Source organism: Eumetopias jubatus, unplaced genomic scaffold, assembly GCF_037043125.1.
Source record: "Eumetopias jubatus isolate StellerSeaLion01/CBP00866 unplaced genomic scaffold, mEumJub1_p1.0 scaffold_1, whole genome shotgun sequence".
In the NCBI taxonomy this organism is placed as follows: Eukaryota; Metazoa; Chordata; class Mammalia; order Carnivora; family Otariidae; genus Eumetopias; species Eumetopias jubatus.
In genome coordinates this window covers 162,293,744-162,299,950 of record NW_028274807.1, presented here as the reverse complement: position 1 = coordinate 162,299,950, position 6,207 = coordinate 162,293,744, and the positions used below count along the sequence as shown (strand labels likewise).

Genomic DNA, 6,207 nt, shown 5'->3' with positions numbered 1-6,207 from the left:
GCTGGGACTTGGGGACGCTTGGGTTCCCGGCAGACTCTGCGGCAGACGCGCTGTGTGACCTTGAGCAAGTGTCCCCGCTCTGGGGGGGCCTCCGTTTCCACTAGTAAAATGGGATGGGGGTGCTCTGGCCCTGCAATCTGTGACCTAATGAAATCCATGACCTCTCCGACTTGAGGCCACGCGCGTGCCCTCCCCGCCCCATCTTTGGCGACCCCAAGGTGAGACAAACAACCCACACGTCATTTGGGCTCTCTGAGCCTCAGTTTCCTCGTCAGTGGAGCCGGGCTGGAGATCCAATCTTAGGGGTACAGCCAGGTATCCGTGCTCTCTCCCTGTCCCTCCCACCCGGATCAAGACACGCCCTAGCGACAGCTGGGAGTGCCTTGGGGCTGGACCCTGGGACTAGGCTCCAACAATAGAGCCGCAGAATACAGAGACAATGGGCCCCTCTGTTGGCCCAGCTGTCCCCTCCAGCCAAACAAGAAGCTGACCCGAGGGCTGCCAGGAACAGGGTAGCTGGGATCCCTGGTGGCTCCGTGAGAGCTCCCATGCGCGTGACAGAGTGGGCCACCGTGAAGGGGAAGGGCACAGACGTTTGAACAGTGCCCTCCAAGTGCCTGTCACTTGATTGCATGATGGCCCTGGATTCTCGCAACCAAATCCTAGGAGGTGTTGCTGTCATCACCCCAGTTTTTTCATGAGGTGAGCTGAAGGAAGGAGGATGGCCCACAATATGCTCCCATGGACCCCTGAACCTCTCTGGAATGGATTGTCTCCTTCATCGCTGTCCCTCTGTCCCAAAAGGGCAAGTTCCTAGAACACAAATATTGAAGGAAGAAAGGAGAGAAGGAAAGCAGGAAGGAGGGGGGACAAAGGAAGGGAGACAGAGACATAGTCATGATGAACATGGGACATACAATATATATAAATATGCCAGGGCAGATCCACGTTTTGTTGGGCCCGATGTTTATACAGTGCGGGAGGGGAACTGGTTTTCAAAAAAGGAAGGCCAAAACTCTAAATACAAATTAGAGACAGAGCCTTGGAGGGGGCCTGTGTAAGCAAGGGCCCCGGAGCTGCACAGTAAGGCTGCTTCTGCCACATGCACGAAAAGCAGATGGGTAAGCCCACTAACGCATGTAGGAACACAGATCCCAGAACCCCTCCCTCCCAGACACGTAGGCACATGCCTACACGCGCAAGTGCGGCTCTAGGCCGCGGTGGCTTTCAGGGGCTGGGCCCTCTGGACACCAGCCTTCAGAGGCCCCTGCTGCCCTCATTTAGAATTTAGGCTCTGGCCCGGCTCCTTCCACATCAACTGAGCATCCTGTTGGACCCATTCCTGTGCGTGCACTTTGCTGTTTCAGAGGAGTGGACTCTATTCTCTGTCCCGGCCTCCTCACCTGAGCCTCCGCGCGCACTGTGAGCTGGCTTCATACCACAGGGGCAGGATGAAGAGAAGGTGGGAGCTGTCTCTGGAGAGAGGCTTAGCCAATGCTCAGTGAAGTGCCCCCTCCCCGCCATGCCTCCCCAGCCCGTCCTACTGCCTTTCCCTGAGGATGGGAACCCAAGGCCTGGAGAGGGAGGTCATGAGCTCTGTGAGGGTCCTCTTAGGGGAACAGCAGTGTATCACACACACACACACAGACACACACACACACACACACACACACCCATCACACACATTTCTGGAATGCCAAAGATTATAAAAGATTTTCAATACAGGAAAGCATAAAGAAAATGAAAATGACTCAAAATACGGCCACACGGATAATCCCGGTGGAGTTTCAAAAATAAAGTTAATGCAGGCCCACATTTAGAAAATTCAAACAGTCCCAAAAGATTACAAAATGAAAACTAAAACCTCCTTTTCTATCTCAGTCCCTCTCCCCGGACATGATCATGCTTTGCATTTCTTTCCTGAATACTTTGGTAGACTGGCTTTGGCTGATAAAAAGAGAATCACTCTGCCCACTGTTTTCGTGCCTTGCCAGTTTCCCACCTAAAACACATCTCTGCAGATCCTTCCACATCAACAGGGGCCTAAGCTACTGTCTTCTTTTTAATGGCCATGCTTCTTTGCATTGTCTGAGTGTGTTCTCTGTTGATGTATATCAATTTCCAGTTTCTTTGTTCCTACAGTGCCCCAGCAGCTCCTTGGTGTACCTGGATGCACTATAAATATTTACGTAGGGCCAGTTAACATGGAAGCACGTGGTCAAAGGATATATGCATTTTTAATTCTGGTAGAAATTGCCAAAATGCTCTTCCAAAGGATGGCATCAATTTACACGTGTATCAACAATATATGAAAGGCCTGTCCACCTACACTGTTACTAATTTTGTCAAACGGAGGAGTGAAAAGTCCTATCTCAGTGTTTTTCAACAGCTTTATTGAAATATAATTCCCATGCTCTACAATTCACCCACTTAAAGTGTACACTTGAATAGTTTTTAGTGTATTTAGGGTTGAGCAACCATCAGCATAATCAATTTGAGAGCATTTTCATCATTCCACAAAGAAACCATTACCATTAATAGTCACTGTCCCATTTCCTCTCTTCCCCAGCCCCTAGCAACCACCAATCCACTCTCTGCATTGATAGATTTACCTATTGGGGACATTTCATAAAAATGAAATCATATCCTATATGGTCTTTTGTGTCTGACTTCACTTAGCGTAATGTTTGCAAGGGTTTTCCATGTTGTAGCCTCTGTCAGCACTTCATTCCTTTTTATGGCAGAATATTCCACCATTGGGATAGACCCCATTTTGTTTATCCATTCATCATCAGAGGATGGACACTTGGGTCATTTCCACTTTTTAGCTCTTGTGAATAATGCTGCTGTGAACTTGAGCGTACATGTTTCTGTGCACTTGTATGATTTCATTTCTCTTGGACACATACCTAGGACTGTGTTGTTTTAACAGGAGTTTCTTTTCATTTCAAGTGAGGTTGAACATCTTCAAGAGTTGCCTGTTCAAATCCATCGCCTATTTTACTGTTAGGTTGTTTGAACATTTTCTATTTGTGATGTTGTGATTTATAATACAAAATACATATTTGGTCTTCATCCCTTTCCTGGCACCAAGCTCCTGAAACCCTTGGAATTTCTAAGCAATGAGAACCATAAAAGATGTCTTTTGTTATGTTCATGAGGGTACTTTTGGAAAGCACCTATGAGTGGGAGCTGGTTGCCAAGGGATCCATGTGATTAGAGGGTTGAAACTTTTAGGCCCACCCCTTACCTCTAAGGAGGAAAAAGGGGCCAGAGATTGTGTTCAGTCACCGATGAACAGATAGATTTAATCAGTCATGCCTAGATAATGAAGCCTCATAAAAGCCCAAAAGGATGAGGTTTGTAGGGTTTCTGGGCACATGAACATGTGGAAATTTGGGGAGAGTGGCACCTGGGGAGGAGGATATGGAAGCTCCTCACACCTTCCCCATCCCTTGCCCTGTCCATCTCTTCCATCTGGTTGTTCCTGAGTTATGTCCTCTTAGAATAACCGAGTAACCTAGTAAGGAAAATTTCCTGAGTTCTGTGAGCTGCTCTAGCAAATCAATCAAACACGAGGAGGGGTCATGGGAACCTCTGATTTCTAGCCAGTCTATCAGAAGACAGGTGACAGCCTGGACTTGGAATTGGCATCTAAAGAGGGGGCAGTCTTGTGGGACTGAGCCTGTGAGATCTGAGGCTCTCTCTGGGTAAAGAGTGTCAGAATTGAGTTGAACTGTAGGACCCACAGCTGGTGTCTCAGAATTGTGATGAACAGAATTAGAACTGGTGTCAGAATCATACTATTGATTTGTTAAGAAAATGTAGTCTGTTGTCTGGCACGCATATTGTAAACATTTTTTCCAGTTTGTCACTTGTCTTTTGACTTCATTTATGGTATTTTATGACATTCAGGCATCAAATTTTTTTGTTTTCAAAGTTACTAACCTTTTCTTTTTAAGCTTATAACCAGCTTTCCCACCACAATTATAAAGTTATCCATAACTTCATGGTTTTCACCCTTCCTCCCTCTTGTTTTGTAACATTTAAAACTTGGATCCCTGTGGGGCTTATTCTGGTGCCAGGAATAAAGATCCAGTGTTCTTTCTAGATGGTCAAGTAATCATCTCAACATCTTTAATTGAAGAACCTGTCTGGACACCACCCATTTGAAATTTCTTTACCATAAATTCACCTCTTACCACTTTATCCTAACTTTCATGTTCTAATGGCTTCGAACCTGCTTCGGGACCATCTAGCACTGTGGTTCTCGGTCCTCCTTGCACACTGGAGTCATCGGGAGGCATTTAAGAAAACACCAATACCCAGATCCCACCCATCGGATCAGAACCTCTAGGGGAGTAGGGCCCAAGTATTGCTTTGTTTTATTCATCTGCTTTTTTTTAGAAGCACGTAGGGGGTCCTAATGTGGAGCCAGGCCTGGGAACTACCACTCTACAGCACTCCACTGACTTCTCCAGCTATTTCTTTTTGTTGTTGTTGTTACATAAATTAACCCATTTATTATAGGCTAGTAATGTTTCAAATGGTGAAGCTTCTACTGGTCTTTCAACTCCTTCAGTCTTCTGATAGCCGACTTTACTGTGACAGCAGAAGTGGTGTTGTAGGTCCAAGCGCCACCAGCGATGGTTTTCATGCAGGAGCCACAATGCCAGATCCCCACAGCTCGTCTTTTCATCTTTGTTTTGCCACAGAAGGAGCAAGTGTACTTGGCGTGCTGGCTTATTTCAATCCTCTTCACCATTTTCCTGAGGGAGGCACCATAACGGGTCCCGTATTTACCCACGATTCCGACCTTCTTGGTGCGTTTAGCCATATCACTGCAAACTAGGTCCGAGCCCAGAGAGGACTCCAGCTATTTCTTATTTTCCCCCAAACCCTGGTTTAACATAGCTCACCCCATCATTACTCTTCTTTTTCAGAATGATCTTGGCCATTTTTCACATACATATTTTTCCAGATGAACTTTATTATCATTTTGTCATTTCCAAAAAAAGAGAGAGAGAAAGCCTGTTATTCAAATTTAGGCCACACTGATCTTATTTTCAACAAATATTTATTGAGCACCTACTACATGCCAGGCACTGGGGGATACAGGAGTGAACAAGACAGATAAGAATCTGCCTTCCAAGACCTAACCCACTATTGGGAGGGACAGACAATAAATATGTGAGTGGGGTCAAATGTCATCTCTGAGGAGGTGACATTTGAACCTAGCCTATATGATATCTCTGGTCCTATGAGGCAGACCTCGCAGGGGTCTACTCAACATTCCCTTCTCTTGCCCCTTGCTGACAACACCCCAGCTTTGTTCAGGGCAGCAATGAGCCTTGACTAGGTGACTCCTTCCTTTCCCCAGGCTCTACTGCACACGGTTCTGGCCAAGGAGGCCTACGCTGAAGGCTGCAGGATTACTGAGGATTAAATGGCATTCAAAGATAAGAAGAGCTGACTCACTGCCAGCAACTGCTTACCTCTAGTAGCAGGAAGAAAATAAACCCTTGTCTTTAAGCCATCAAGAAGTGGACTTTTGTTATTTCTGCCTGAAAAGCACTCCTAACTGATACAACCTACACCAGAGACTTATAACCCATCCATGTCCATGCCTTGACATGGCAAATTCAATAAAAACGTAGGAATGACTTGGCAACAGAGGAGAGGAGGGGAAGCATTCTAAAATTTAACAAGGTTTGGCCACCAGCATCTCAGTTTTTCTTTTAATTGTGGTTAAAAAAATAACAAAATTAATCATAAATATTTTGAAGTTTATAGTTCAGTAGTGTTAAATATATTCACATTGTCATACAACAGAACTCCAGAATTTTTATCTTACAAATCCAAAACTCTCTACCCATCAAAAGCAACTCCCATCACCCCTCTCCCCATATCCCTGATAAACCACCATTCTACTTTCTGTATTAATTTGATCACTCTAGGGACCTCATGGAAATGGAATAATATGGTATTTGTCCTTTTGTGACTGGTTTATTTCACTGAGCATATTGTCTTCAAGGCTCATCCATGTCGTAACATGTGATAGGATTTCCTTCTTTTTTCTCTTTTAAAGATTTTATTTATGTATTTGAGAGAGTGAGCAAGAGAGAGTGAGCAAGGTGAGCAGCAGAGGGAGAAGCTGGCTCCCCGCCGAGCAGGGAGCCTGATGCAGGGCTCAATCCTGGGACTCCG

The 6,207-nt window shown here is 45.7% G+C and overlaps 1 pseudogene; it reads right to left on the bottom strand.

The window, feature by feature from the left end:
- Nucleotides 1–4,508: 4,508 nt before the first annotated feature.
- Nucleotides 4,509–4,854, bottom strand: LOC114207753 (large ribosomal subunit protein eL43 pseudogene; annotated as a pseudogene).
- Between the last annotated feature and the right edge of the window lie 1,353 nt (nucleotides 4,855–6,207).